We start from the raw sequence: 16,864 nt of genomic DNA on the forward strand, positions 1-16,864 counted from the left end.
TTGCTTGGTGAGGAAATAGGTTCATTAAGATCATTGAGTGGTCAATATTGGATCTCATGCTTTTGATATGAGAGGTGAATGCTCAGGGAAGATAATGCGATGAAGTCCTTGGACAAGGTAATTGAATTTAAGAGAAGAGGTCTCCAATAATTTCTCATTGTACCAATACTAAATTGGATGATCGATTAGGATGTGACTAGTAACCATTACCATAGTTATCATTCGAGTGTCAAGTGGATGAGAGAATATAAGTACATGATATTGTAACAGTAAGGTTCCATTAGAGAGTCATACTCATTTGAACTTTATAGAGCATAAGGTGTAGCTTAGCAACCCATGAGCAAAAGGACTGCTAACTCAACTTATTGATTGGGTTAAATAAAATCCCGATTAACTAATCTATATGTGAATATAGATAATTAATAAGGTTAGCCAGTAAAGGTTACTAGTCCACTAGAGTCCTTAACAACAGTGATACATGAGCCAAGAGCGTCACACACAAATGGCCTTTTGGATGTCAGAATATGCACTTAAAGTTTAGAGGTTTTGAAGAAAACTTCCCATTAATTTATAATAGGACTATACCTTGAATGAAATTGTCCCAGGCTAGAACTCTGTAGGTGCCGATCCCAAAATCTGTGTCTACTTGTCTAGGGAATGAGATAAAGTATATGGAAGATTCATTTTATTTTTGACATAGCTTAGGGTAGTCATTATTGCTGTTTTGGGGGTATCAGCCCAAGGTGGATGAGCCATAACCAAATTTGTGATAATGCACCGGAGAAAAACACTTGGAAATAAGTTTTAGCTGCAAGGATGCAAAAAAATCAGAATTTGGTGAAGCAGTATCATCCTTGACCCCAAAGTCTTCCACATAACAACGATGTTTGACCTCCTTCTACTCCCCCCCCCACCCCACCAAAGCAGACATCATTTCCCCGCGCACCTCTCCAACTTTGCCTATACCCTTCCACACTACACAAATGTTGAAGGTTCACTCTTCCCTATTCGGTGATCAGCATTATTTTTCACAGTGTTTCCCTGTGTTTTTCCACCACTGTCAGACGCAGTAGAATCACTTAGTGGAATAGGTTTGGGTCTTCTCATTGTCAATGCTTAAAAAAAATAATATTTGGAGCTTTATTTTAATGCAGTGGTAGTAAGCCAGTAGTCCCACACATGACTGAAAATGAGCTGCAGAAGCCTTATTTCCTCTGAATTTAGAGGTTTGAAGTGTGCAAATTTTTTTTTCTTCTTTATACAACCCTAGGTTTCCTTAAGTCATCCAATCCCATGTTAGTCATAGTCATCCTGCATCATATTTTTATCAAATGATATACCCACAAAATTTATGTGGTGATAAACAAAATAACAAATATGTAATATCTTCCACTCTAATTAATTTTATGAAAAGATCTAGTAATATGTCAATGAATAGTTTCATCAATTTAGAGTTTGATAGGGGGTGACTCAATTCTGGAACAGGTCAAGGTCCGTTTTCTTTGATTACCTAATTGAGACCATTAAGAGGCACCATATTTTGACATTAAATTAAAGAGTATTTTAATTCGACCGAATCACATATGTTATTGTTTGAATGCATAAAAAAATGTTTGTTCCATCATGAAATACAACGTAGAATGAAGTTCGATGGGTTTTCTAAGGATAACGACGTTCTAGTAAACAATAAATATCTGATTCTACTGAACTAAAACTCGGTTTGATTTGTTATAAGTGGTTACTGTTATTAAAGGAAACCACTTTCAAATAGTTTTGACGTCTATTGCCAAGATCTTCTACATATCTTTGTAACTTTCTCACTCTCTTTTTTTCCTCTTCTCGCTTGATTTCTCTACAGAAAGCGCCAAGAACATTAGAATACACTCATAAACATGAGAAGAGATTCTAATACACTCAATGACGTAACCCTAAAGCTGCATAATCAAGAACGCATTGAACCACAAGCTCAAACAATATAAATACAATATTGGCAGCTAAATCATTAAGCAAGATTATGATCTGTCACGATTAATCCACTCTCTTTCTCTCTCTCAGCTGTTCTTATCATAAAGAATATGATCCTGATTCTTTATAATACTGCGCTTCAGCCAGTTTTTTTGCAACTTTCAGTCTCCACATCCACCGCATCCACCGCAGTCGCCGCCACCGCCGTCGTCGCCATCAAAATCCGCGGCGTCGCTAGTGTGACTTTTATTTGCTGGCTTGTGAGCAGAACTCGCTGGCTTCTGCCCGCCAGAGCCGTAGTAAGTGACGTTGCTGGTGGTTGTGGGTGTAGCTTTCTTCTTCTTCTTGCTTTGGCCACAACCGAAGAGTATAGTAGGAAGGATAGCGAGCGCAGCGGCTACGGAGAGAAGAAGAAGAACAGGAGATACCGCGTACTTTGCCTTGCGTGGAAAACCGACGCCGGAAATCTCCAGAGCTGCTCGAGGCATCGCGCAGGGCTTGCTATGAGGAAGAAACCCAGCTGCTATAACACAAGGATGGGGGGTCCTCTGTTGACTTGTGAAGCTAGTTGAGTGACGTAGAAGGAAGCGAGGAGATATCCGAGCAGAAATGAGTGGGTGACGTTCGCCACTAGCTGTGGGAGGAATCAGTAGTTTTAGTGGAGAAATTAGTGAGACAGATATGGCACCGTTTATCTTAAATTAGCTCGTCACTGGTTCTGGCAGGAAGACAAGGGACGGGTACCGTAGATAGACGTCCAGTCCAGGACTTAGACAAATGATTAATGAAACTTCGGATCGACGTCAAATATAGTTGTTATAGTAAATAATTGAATAAAACCCCACTGACATAATACTTGCATTTATCGAACTGTTAAGTAAGCAAGACATGGATAGGCATAAAGAATGGATAATCGTTTCTTTGATATGTTTAGTTCATATCAGAGAAGTGTGGTCTAGGAAGCTATGTTTCTAATACACATTTACACACTCTGAATACATTTGTAATTAGATATAAGACTGACAAATATCACATACTTCCCTACCATGTGTTATAAATGCCCCCTCATACGTCCAACAATTTATGTATGTGTTAAATCCTAATCAAGAGGAAAATTCTAAGAATATGATGATATGTTGTTTGTGAGAGGGTTAATAGCACGAAATATCCCAAACTTTTTCAAAAATCTGAGATATAACCTAAACTTTTTTTTTGGCACGGTATATCCCAAACTCTCTAAGTCGACCCCGACATATCCCCGTGATGACGTGGAATCCATCGTGGCTGCCAGGTGGATTTCTGGCCAGATTTTGACCTGGCGGAATCCACCTGGCAGCCACGATGGATTCCACGTCATAACGGGGATTCCACCTGCCAGGTGTTTTCCGATAAGAGAGAGGCATTCTAGAGAGAGAGAAGGGGAGAGAGAGGTGTTCTAGAGAGAAAAAGAGAAGTGTTCTAGAGAGAGAGGCATTCTAGAGAGAGAAATAAAGGCATTCTAGATAGAAAAAATAGGCATTCTAGAGAGAGAGAAAGGGAGAGTGAGGCGTTCTAGAGAGACCTGGCCGAATCGAATCGCGCGGGAGAGAGAGGAGGCGCAGAAACAGAGACATAGACAGAGAGAGAGGGGAAGGTTATCGGCGATCATCTTAGATATTGGAGAGAGAGAAAGAGAGTGAGAGGGGGGGGAGAGAGAAAGAGAGTGAGATTTATAGGTTCAAGAGAGAGAGAGAGAGAGGGAGGGGAGAGGGGAGGGAGAGATTTTCTGCTTGGGGGATTTTCAACGACCCAACCGCGCTTTCATGTCCGATTCTGTGAGTTTTCTCTCATTTCCCTGCTCGTTCCCTTCTTCTCCTCTCTCTCTCTAGAACGCCTCCCTCTCCCTTTCTCTCTCTCTCTCTAGAATGCCTCTCTTTCACTCTCTAGAATGCCTCTTTCTCCCTTTCTCTCTCTCTAGAATGCCTCTCTCTCTCATTCTCTCTCTCTCTCTCTCTAGAATGCCTCTCTCTCTCTCTCTCTTATCGGAAAACACCTGGCAGGTGGAATCCCTGTTATGACGTGGATTCCATTGTGGCTACCAGGTGGATTCTGCCAGGTCAAAATCTGGCCAGAAATCCACTTGGCAGCCACGACGGATTCCACGTCATCACCAGGATATGTCGGCGTCGACTTAGAGAGTTTGGGATATACTGTGCCAAAAAAAAGTTTAGGTTATATCTCAGATTTTTGAAAAAGTTTGGGATATTTCGTGCTATTAACCTGTGAAAAAATACATATCTAGGTACTTGAGTACGAAAATATATGACCTTAAGGATAATGTAACGAGTGGCATTTGTACTGTTATAAGGGAGGAAATTATGCATGAAGATGATGTGAATGACCTGGCGGAAGGTGTGACACATTGTATACGAGAAAACATATGAATAGAAGATGCATTTGAGTTGAGACATGGGATCTTGAATATTTGAAAGATATTATACCAAAAAGAAAACATTTATAAGGAACTTACCGAATATGAACTTAATTAATTTGGAAGACCCTTCATCACAATCTAACTTTTATGTTTCTTCATTGGTCCAAAAAAGGAATGTAACTAATGGGTCAGTCAAATTTCAAAACAGTGGGTGAGGCTAGAAGTGAGCAAGAATAATTGGTTTATGTTAAAATTTTGGGAATCATTTACTAGATCTAATGAAGTTGCTAAAATATGCACTATTTGAGGCATATAATAAATTTATTATTTGAGAAAATCAGTCAATTAATCATATTGTTCAAGGTGTATATACTCTGGTATTTACACTACAGTTTTCTATAATATTTTAATCTGTAAGTTTAAACTCTTCAAAATGGATATAAATATCACATTCCTGGTTTTATATATTCAAGTAGAGGTATATTAAAAAAAAAAGCTCCCAGTTTGATCATCCAGAATAATCTAGTTGTCTTTCTAGATTCCTATTGAAGTTTTGGACGAGACTATTGTAATTTTCTCCAGAGAACTTCCCCATACTTTCTTAAAACAATTATATGGGCCACAAGATGTAATGATATCCAGCCTACATGCCAAGTACACATATTAAAGATTCCTTGTGGTCTTTACACCTGAGACACCAAAGATATGTTGTGGATGGATAGTTGTCGATTGACTATGACCAACATGTATCTATTCAAAAATTCCAAAACTTTTTAGCTCGGACCGATAAGCAACATGTATTTATTGTAATTTTCTCCAGAGAACTTCCCCATACTCTAAAAAAGGTGATCGTGTAGTAGAGATGGAATTGTGTTCCATTAGTATTACAGGAGATCATGTTCCGAGAATAGTCGATTAGGGTTTGGGCCTCAACAATACCCTAAGTCATTCAGGATTCTTGGACGGGTAACCAATGATAGTTGTCGATTTAGCAGATTTCTCTCAGAAAGACAGAGAATGAAGCAGGAGTGGAAGAAACAACTGAAAACTTTGATTACTCAAATGCGTAGTCATACATTTAAATACCCATTTTTGTAACGACTAGTTAATGGCTAATAACGGCTAGGTAAAAACTAGCCGTTACTTACCCGTTATTGGGGTTACCCGATACAGGTAAATACTTATACAACCATAATGTTTTACATCTATTCGACAATAGTAATTGATGAATGAGAGTTTTGATGTACTCTGTGCATCTTTTAAGTCACATGGTCTACTGTGTTACCCCACAATGCAAGAACTTGACCAATTGATTGGCCGTCTATGTATTTTTATGCATTTATCATATTCTAAATGGATTAATATAGAATCATGATTCTAACATTTTTTGTTATAGAATTATATCTAATTCTTTCTTCCAACTTTGTGCTGGGACGGGCCGAGAAGCAACAATAGCAGCCAGAGCGAAACAGGATGCAATATTTAGAAAAGTAAAGGAATTAGGACCGGGCTTCAGACAAATCTAGCTCGAATCATGTGACAAATTGGGCCGATTTAAGTGTTCTAATACAATCTTAATTATCAAATGTTATTGCGGAAGATAGCACAAAGAGATATTCTTATTCTTATTAATTTGTATCTTTTTCTTTACAGATTTTTGATTGGCCACATTTGTTGGTGAGGATGATGGGGCCCTTGATGGGCAAATCAGATTTGTGAAAAGGGTTGACGAGGCTCTTGAAGAGGACGCTGGTGTGGCTGGAAGGTACACCAAACTTAAAGTGGCCAACATCTACAATTTAATTGCAGCCAAGGGACCCCATATGAAGGCGATCAAATGACTAGGGGTAGTCACATTCATCTCTGCCCTTGGCCATCTACACTATTGCTCGAATGGCCTTTTCTAGTTGGGGGGTTGGGGGGTTGGGTTGGGTTGGGGTGCAGTCAAAGACAATTTGACGGCTTGGAAGGACTGAAAGGCTGTCCTAGTGCATCGATGGCCATGGGACTCCTGTGATGGAGCAGGAGATTCTCCTGCATCAAGAATGACGTCGAAGCCCATGCCGTCGCCGGCGACAGCCGCCCGCGCGAGCCCCGCCAGATCGACACGCCAAGGCGAAGGCGTAGACATGCCCATGCTCGTCAGATTTAAAGTATTTCGTTCCATATCAACCCGCACGACCCTTCCTTTCAGCCCCCCTATTTCTATTTTTGGTTGTGTTCTTCCCTTTTGTTTTGTTAGGGTTTTTAAGGGGGCTATTATGTCTAATGGGCCCCCATGTTGGATCTCTTTCAAGAGACCCATTACCATCCCCATATAAGGGATGGAGTGGGACCCCTAATCCCTCGGTCAAAAATTCAAAGTCTAGTTCTAATTTTGAAAAGGGGACCCACCTTTCCACGTTCGAAAGAGAGAGGGAGAAGAAAGAGAAGAGGAAGAAGAAGGAGAGGGAAGGTCGCCGGCACCGCCCTGCGCCGCCCCTTGCTGCTCTGCGCCGCCCCGCGTCGCCACGCGCCGCCGTGAGCTGCCCCGTGCCGCCCCACACTCCTGCAAGCCGCCCTGTCCATTACGTGAGCACACCAACAACGCTCGGACGAGGGTCAGGAGGTCACCGTCACTGTCATCGGTCGGCCGTCCCAGAGCACGGAGTGCGGCGAACCCCATGAGTCGGGGCCTGCACCTACCATCATCTAGGTTTTTCATCTCGTCACCTAGTCGCATCTCCATAGGTCTGCACCGACGAACGGCGTCTTCGATGACGACTGCTTTATCACTCAGTACCCGAGCATCACCTTGGTACCCCTCGAGACGATGTCCGCGATGTCGTCCTGCATCATTCCTTCCCTAGCCTTTTAAGGGGCTCAATGACCCCCTAATCAAGACACTACGACGGTATGAGACCCATCCGAGGCTTGTCCAGCAACATTGGAGAGAGTGATGATTCTAATGACATCCGGCTGGCTCAGGAAGGTGCTAAAAGAGATTAATAATGCTAGTCTATGTGCCAGCATGGAGGGAGGCAAGGTGAATAACACACCAAAGTAAGGGGTTGTCGATTGATGCCCCCACCCTCCGCTTGCCGGAATTTGAGTGTCTCAGGTACATTTCTGAACTTTATCTGATTGATAATGGGTTTGCCAACGTATCTAAATACATAGATCTAGTCCTAATCGTAGCTGATGTCATGTTTCATCATATTATAGCGTTTGAGGGCTCTTTGAGCATTTTAACTAGCATGTGCTGCTCATCAGGCATTTTATACAATTTTTACAATTTTCTTCCAAATTTCACTTTATCAAAAGATAATATATATATATATATATATATATATATATATATTAAATATTACACTATATAAACCGCATTTGATTATTCTAATCTACCTATAAATCGTATAATATGGTTAATATTAATATCTTTGCCTTATTAATCTTATCTAAATTCTCTTAGCTCTAAGCATATTGGTATATATAAATCAATATTTCCTCCATTAATCTATGTCTTAAATATCATCCCTTCTTCTCCATACCGATCATTACTTTGTTCCGTTTATTCTTAATTATTCTTCATTTTGTCTCTTAATAAACTAAACACTCTTATTAATTAACTTCTTAAATTTTATTCACTACCTAAATAAATCTTAATATCCAACAGTGTGATAAGCTTTGAATAGAAGCCCAAGTAAAAGGCAGCACTAACTCTAACTGTCCTAAGGCAGCAAAATTCCTTATCACATAAGTTGTGACCTGCATGAATAGTGTAGCAACTTCCCTACTGTCTCTGACATGGAACTGGTGAAATTGAATTCTCTATGAAGATGCGGACTAAAAATGGCCAGATGGTAAGGCCTGATGCACTTTGATTATAACTTCACAGTTACAACCTTGGTTGAATGTGCATGATAGGTGGTAGGTTGTCTAATTTTAAATAACCAATCTTGAAAGAACACTCTTTCATCTAAGGATGCCTAAACACCACCCCCATCTTTTGAAGAGGTTGACACTACGAAATTGGTAGTTTATCTAGGCCAGATGCCTCCTATAGAGTAACACAGGTGTTCAAAGGTAGGGTAAAGCGTTGAACACTCTTTCATCTAAGAATGCCCAAACACCGCACCCATCATTCGAGGGGGGGTACACTGCAACGTGGGTAGTTTTTCCGGGTCCGATGCCTCCTATATAGTAGTAGAGGTGTCCAAAGGTAGGGTCAAGCGTTGACTCTACTTGTGAGTGTAAAGGGATAAGCCTGCATACTATGAGACCAACTAGTCAAATAGAGACGAAAGTCGGTCATAGTGGTCTAGAAGTCTCATGTGGAAGGGCTCTTGCTCAACATATCCAAGGTACAGCGGGGATAACAGGCTGATGACTCCCAAGAGCTCTTATCGATAGAGTCATTTGGCAGCTAATTGTTAACTCATCACATTCTGGGGTTGAAGAAGGTCCCAAGGTTTTGGTTGTTTGCTGATAAAAGTGGTATATGAGTTGGCCTTAGAACATCATAAGACAGTTTCGGTCCTATCTACTGTTCATTTTTAAGGGAGAATTGCAAGGATCCATCCCTAGTATTACATAATTGGGTTGGACAAACCTATGATGTACCGTTTGTCATGCCAATAGCAGCACTAGGCTGCTAAGTTGGTATGGAAGAACTGCTGCTTAGCCGGTAATCCTTTGTTGGTACGATACTTTTTAACATAACTTTGATAGGCGACAGGTGTAACCACCGCGAGGTGTCAAGAGATCTCGTACTTAACGAATTTCACTTTCCAACAAAAAAAATGAAAGGGAATTGAACCATAGATTTTGAATCCTGATTAAATAACGCAAGGGGAGAGTCAACTAAAGTAGAAAAATGGGGTCGCACTTAGCTGCTTTATTTCTTCTATTTGTCTTTTCCAGTTCTTTCGCTCCGCTCTGGCTCATAAAATCATGCCTGTACGTGCTAAGGCTTTTTTCACACGGGATGGATTTGCGTATGCACAAACGGGGGGAGTAATTCAGAGTGGCGCTCCAACCAGAGCGCCTAACTGTAACCTAAGTGATGGTTCTATCATGATCAGAAAACCAAAGCCATTTGGTGGTACGAAGTTTTTTTTCATAAAATGACTAGGGACAAGCGGGGTAGAGGAATTGGTCGACTCATCTAGGCCAAGACCTGAAGACTGCAGGTTTGATCCTCTTTCTGCCTAATCGCGTCAGATAATTTTTCCAAAAAATATGGGCCAGAGGAGAGCAAGATGATAGATGGAAAGAGTAAATAACAAGAGTTAGACTGGAATGAGCAAACAGAGGAGCGAAGGAGAGTTTAAAAGTAATAAGATAACATCACTATATCACCTCTTACGATTAACATTATTATTCTATCTATCTTACTAATCTTACATACCTCTTCCACTTCCTATCTTAGAATTATCTTTTATTCTAAAACTATAAATCTAATTCATAATCTTACTTTCTTACTATCTTGAATTCAAATAATAAAAGAATAATCAAAAGAGGTGATATAGTGATATTAACTTATTACTATCTCAACTCTCCCTTTCACTACTTATCTTATGACTACTTACTAGTTGTTATTCAAACACATAATCCTAATTATCCTTAACTAGAAAGCAACAATTAAATTCACCTCTAAAGGCCAGTCCATGTGGAAATGACCTCATTCCTTTACATTTGAATGAGTCTACAATAATTATGGATTTTATTTGATTTAGGCAAATTAAACTATGACGGAAACATTAATCATTCAATTTGCCTCTATCAGTTATTTAGATCATAATTTCATAAAAATGAATGAAAATGACCAAAATAAAATTACTTTCTATTTCCCCATTGGTACATTTACCTTTTTAAAAAGTAGCTTTTGGATTATGCAATGAACTAAATATATTGCAAAGATGTATGAGTGCAATGTTTCCATATGTACAAGATATTTTATTTGAAATTTATGTGGATTAATTCTCAATAATTAGTTATTTTTTATGATCACTTCCAGATTGAGGCTTTTACTAGTTAGACCCGATAAAGGCACTAGATGGCATATTTTTTTGAAACGAGGTGCTGGGTAAGGAGAAATAAACTCCTTTTATAAGGACATAAATTTTATTGAAGTATTATAAACAAGAATGAAATGGAAGCTTATCTTTGTAAATAAAATTTTAACATGTCTTTATAGATATTTTCTATTACATTTTATCTATAATTTGTAGTTATAGAAAGATATCGACATACATATTGAGATGCATGTATAGAGATGTAGATACAATATTTATGGAATGTTTTGTGATGGCTATACTTTCTAGATCTGTTGGATAGAATTCTACATGATTTTTTCTTTCAATTGGAAGTAAATTTCCCATGATGTAATAAATGAGCATTATGCAAAACAAAAAAAATAGAGCTGTATTTTGATTATTTTTTATTCAAGAGGATATAACCAATCATGGAAAAAAATCAGATAATAGCAAAAAATCCCAGGTTTACCTAAGAGTGTCAAGGTTTAAAAGAAAATTATTGAAAATTACCTATTCTTATGTTCGTAGAAGTTCCACTACATGGTGGAAACCAGAAAATTTTATGGCTGCATATCAGCAAGGATAGGCTGGAGCAATCAAGGGCCAACATCAACCAAAGAACATCAACTGTCTTGGAGGATTCATTGGCCACACATACTTCTGTGAAAGATTCATTAAACACTTTTCTCCGATTTCAAAACCCCTCTCTTAAATTACTTTTACCAAAGCCAGATTAATTTTTAGTAATAAAGTTAAATTTACTTTTGTGTAAACTAAGGAAGATTTGACTCAGACACCCATCTTGCAGGCTCATAAGTGGGAACTTACTTCTGTGTTAATGTGTGATTCTTCTTCTTTGCAGTGGAAGCAGTGATTAAGAAAAGTTGACTTACATCACGACACTTAACCTTACGTTGACCACAAAACCATAGTGGGACATAATCACCCACACATATAACCACACACTCAAACACTAAAAGGAAATATTATGATCCGTCAAGCTTATCTTTGTATATAAAATTCCGGTATTTCTTTCTCTCCTCTTCTTATTCTTGGATCTTGATTCCTATTGTACTAGCGCTTCAGCAACTTTTTTTGACCTTGTGCAACTTCAGCCTCCACAGCCGCCAACCCATTCACAACCCCCATAATCTGCCGAAGCAGCGATTGCCGAAGTACCCACTACATCACCCACACCAAGGCCTACACCAGAGGCTAATCCAACAGCCATAGCCCCCACCGCACTGCCGCTAATATGAATTTTATTCTCTGGCTTGTAAGTGTAAGTTGGCAGCGTCTGGACGTGGGGACCGTAGTAAGTAACGTTGCTTGTGACCTTGTGTATATCTTTGTTTTTCTTCTTCTTCTTGCCTTTGCCGCAATCGAAGACTATAGTCGGAAGGATAGTGAGTGCAGCGGCTACGCAAAGAAGAAGAAGAGCAGGAGATACCGCGTGCTTTGCCTCGTGTGGAAAACTGACGCTTGAAATCTCTAGAACTGGTCAAGCCATTGCACAAGGCTTGCTACGAGGAAGAAACCCAACGGTTATAAAACAACGAAGGGGGTTCTTCTATTGACTTGTGAAGCTAGTTGAGTGACATAGAGCAAAGCGAGGAAATTTCCTGGGATTTTAGCGAGGAATTATTTTTCGTAAATAACCTCGTTACCAGTGTTGGATGGTTAATCTTGAGTTAGTTAAGTTAAGAAGTAAAAAGTCAGCATGGATCACTTGGCTTTAGGGAAATGTGGAGTCAGGAGCTGAGTTTAGGGAAAAGGGTGTCTTGGAAGACCAAGTACTTGGACAAGTGTGTGGTCATGGTTTGTTTAAGCCCATAGGCAATTTATAGGGGAGTGCCTATAAATATGTATGAGTTCCATTGTTAGAGTATGTTGTGTGCATAAACTGGTTCCTTGCTATCTCAAAATGTTATTTCTTCTTGTTTCTTTGTGTGGGATTAAGAGAGTGAGAGCTTAATCTTTCTTTCTCTGTGTGAGATCAAGAAAGTGTAAACTTAATCTTTTTCCTCTGTGTGTGATGAAGAGACTGTCTGTGCTTCCCTTTTCTATTTAGTTACTGGAGTGAGAGAGCTAGGTTCCAACAACTGGTTCCGGCAGGAAGACATTCGACAGGAAGGATCTCCAAGGCAGACGAGGGGCCGTAGGTGAAAGTCTAGACAAGGACATAGACAGATGATTGATGAAATTTCCAGACACGTTTTCCTTTTTTTCAAATAATGTCAACACCAAATAGATTTCTTATACTTAATAATTGAATAAACAAAGTTCATATACTACTGACATAATATTTTTCACTACTGAATTGTACATATTTCTTCTTCCTAACCCATTGATCTGTGAATCCATCTCTCCCTCCCTCACTTTTAATCGTTATCTCTACTACTATTCATTCCCCCCTGCATCTCCATTTCTATATCTATTAATCTTAAATATATCTTTAATAGCATCCATGAATCTCTCTTTCTACAATTTTTTTCTTCTCGAGCTCTCTATTTCTATTTCTAGATCTTCTCCATTAATCTATCTTTCTATTACATCTTTCTTTCTCGTTCTTTCTCTATTTCAATGTGTATGATTAGCTTTGTCTTTATCTCATCCATTTATATGTTACTTTCTATCTCTATCTCCATATTTTGCACTCTATCGGTCCATCTTACTCTCTAACGCAGTATCTCTTTCTCACTATATCTATATCTCTACCTACATGTATCTCTAGCTCTTTATCTGTACCTACAATACTTTCTTGTGTTATCCATATCTTTCTCTCTCTCTCATTACCTGTTTATCAATATATGTATATTTGGTTTTTGACTTCCTTTCATATCTCTCTCTTAGGGAACGGCAATCATCATCCGTCACGTCACACGTCACCATGATGGGAACGTGACGGATGACGTGACGGTGACAGTGATGGAATTCAGGGGTAGTGATGATGACGGTGACACGTGACGAGTCTTACGTGACCGTAACGTGACTGTGAAGGGGTGCCCTGGACGTGTGACGTGACAAAATGGCCATCATGGATGAGAGCCATGACATTCATTTAATCACACAGATTCCACACGAAAGAATGAATCATTGAGTTGAGCAACAAGAGGTAAAAGAATAAGAAAACCAACACTAGATTTGCACAAAAGGAGGTAAGAATTGGGGGGGAAGATAGGGAGGAAGAAAATAACCTTCCCTAAAGATCAATCGTTCGATTTTGAATCACTACAGCGGGGAATGGCAATTAAAACAACCCAAATGAAGCGAAACGTTAGTGCTTCCGGAGCGCGACAGAGACAGAACGCCGAGAAGAGGGAAAGGAAGCCCGAACGAGAAGGAAAGGAAAAGGAACAACTGAACAAGGAACGCCAGCCGTGGGGCTTCTAACATGAGCTCTTGTTGAGCGTAGAACTTAGAAACTTATAATTTAGTAACTATTTTCGTCACCCGTGACGGTGACACTGTCACGGTGATGGTGATGTGATGGGACGACGGTGGAGGGACGCGTGATGGGTATGTGATTGTTTTTTCCCATATCCCCTTACCCGTTTGTCACGTCACCCATTTCATCCGTCCCATCACATCTGGGGCGTCACATCCCAGACGTGTCATTCCCTACTCTCTCTACCTCTTGCTTCTATCTCGATATCTATCTGTATATCTCTATCTCCCTATATATACAGGTATATATATCTCTCAAGACAGTTTAATCAGTTATAATCTCAATGAAAATCTGGCATTTAGCACACCTATATGTAATTATCTCTAAAACCAATCCAGAGAATAAAATGATCTAAGTAAATAGAGGGATCTGAGTTGATAGAAAAATCAGTCAATATAGATAAAACTATGGTCAAGGCACTAAAAAAATTAATAAGTTTTTGTGATAACTCCACTAAGTACATAAAGACACGCTCACGTATACATTTTCTTACATCAAATCCAGCACAAAAATCTCTTAAAAAATTTATATCCTGATTTGTGAATTGGGGGAAGTTTATTATCATAGAAATCAGATAACATCATTTTTGGACAAATACGTGAGTGTGAGGATCAAGTATCACAAAGAGATTCAGTACCTGAAGCATTGAACTGTCAATCTATATTACACATTTCAGATCTGGGATAGAAGATGGATTAAAACATGATAGTGAAGTAAAAAGAGAGTTGAAGAATAAAGTTGTTTCAAATTTGGCAGGGCGCCTAACATAAACTACTAATCATCCCCCTCCTTGTGACAGAGTTCACTTCACACTAGAATAAAGTTGTTTCACATTGGACAGAGTGCCCAAATGTTGTGGCCATATCACCCTTTAGAATCTGAAGCGTATACTATGTATTAGGATATCTATCCATCAATTTTATAACTTCATAAAAAATAAAGTATTACTTTTATAAGTATTATAAGTATTACATAAGGGCTGTATCCAAAGGAACTAGTTTTCAAAATATTCAATGTAAAATGAAAAGAGAATGATAAGGAGATTTATATATTAGTAGAACCTGGGATAAAATCATATAACCACTCAATGATAAGAGAAATTCTGTCTTAAATCCATGTGACTGCGTTAAAATATTTAGTGAAAACAGACATTAAACATAAGGCACAAAATCCTATAATCTTAGAATAGAATAACTTGGATAAATGATTTTGAATATTCCCATTATCTTCTCCACTTCATATTATGTTTCTAAGATATCGATAAAGTGTAATAAAATGTTACAGAGGTGTCTTGAAATTGTATCTAATGGACATTATGTGGCAGTAAGGTAATCACACTTTCATGTAATATTTAAGTTCATTGAAATAAAAAAAATTCACTATTATTGTCGTGGGATATTTATAATAAATGTCTGGAATACATGCAATGACTATTTGGTTCCAACCCATTGAGTGAAGGTTGAAATACATATTTTGAAGATGTGAAAGCCGAGTTCAGTCTCAATTTATGTCTAAACCCAATTAAACGTTTCGCAACTTGTGGGGAACTTGTTCTACCTTGACTTTCTCCATAGGGAGTGTTCTGAAGCTGTTCACATGTTTGATTTCTAGTTATATCCTCCTGATCAAGGGACTTTTGGATCATGATTTCTTCTCTTAAGTCTATCTTGTAGGGCTTCTCACTATGACGGAGAAGTGAGAATGAAGACAGATGTGAGGGGTTTGGTGGAAACTCAGCTGTGCATGGACTTGGTAGCCCTCCCATATTTGTAGCTTAATTCATTTTTTTCTGAAGTCCTGTGAATAAAGTATATCCACCAATCTCCTTTTAATCTAATGTGTGACTCTTAAGCCCATGTATCATTATTCTTAATAGTATTAATCACCAAATAACAATTATTTCCCTTATTAATTAACTTATCAACATATATATTAATTAACTCAATCAATAGGCAAAGTTTCCAGCCCGTGGGGTGCCAAGTTGCACCTCATGCTCTTGAAAATAAAGATTGTGAAGTGAACTCTCTCACAAAACATTCACCTTCATTGATTCCATTTATGTATAATCCTTCATTCACGTGAGACCCTCAAATGATTTGGATTATGGTTAATCATTACATCCCAACACATCATTCAGTTTATACTAATGTGTAATGGTGATCAGCACAAAATGTATTCTCTAATATCCTCACTACCGTGGCTAGAGATTTAACTACATCATCTTCCTTGACTTAATTTCTGCTTACCCCTAGGGAAAACAACCTTCTCCTGATGACGAACTCATCTATGTGTACTTGTTAATATATCTAAGCTAAGACTTACACATGACCTATCATTTAATTTCCTTAAATCATCTTATTCGTTTTCAGTTATTTTCAATATATAAAGATTTTTTGGGACGCTGAATCAGGGAATATAACTTCCAATAAGTAGGACCTACCTTATGCCTCAATCTTATAAAAAAGCCCTTCTGAGACAGTTTACGATCACCAACATGTTTTTCATAGGGCAGACCTTGTGCTTTTTTGTTGATTTTAAAGGCGCATGTGTCATAACAAAATGTTTTAATAGAAACTGTCGACTCACAATATGTATGAACACGAATTCATATGTTTATATTTTTGGCGTACCCCTTGGTTTGAAAGATAATATGATTTTCCAAAAGCCATTATAGTTTCCAAAGCTTAATAAATTGTTGATGATTTTTCCCCAAGAACTAAAATAAGATCATACGGATGAAGAATATGATATTTACATATTAAAAAAAAATTTACATTTTTGTTTTTTTTATCAGAAATACCCACTTATTTAGACTTGATGATCTTATTTTCACTGGTTGATAAAAATATGAAGTATTTGTGATATCATGAACTAACAGACGATAGGTGTTGGCAGTTGTGGTGTTTATCAAATTGATCCAAGAAAGGTTAGGTAGTACATGACTAGATCAGGTAAATAAGATAAAACCTAAAGCGTCAATAACCACATCATAAATATACATATACCAAAATGATTGGTTCC

Source organism: Wolffia australiana, chromosome 10 (genome assembly GCF_029677425.1).
Source record: "Wolffia australiana isolate 7733 chromosome 10, ASM2967742v1".
NCBI classification, from domain to species: Eukaryota; Viridiplantae; Streptophyta; class Magnoliopsida; order Alismatales; family Araceae; genus Wolffia; species Wolffia australiana.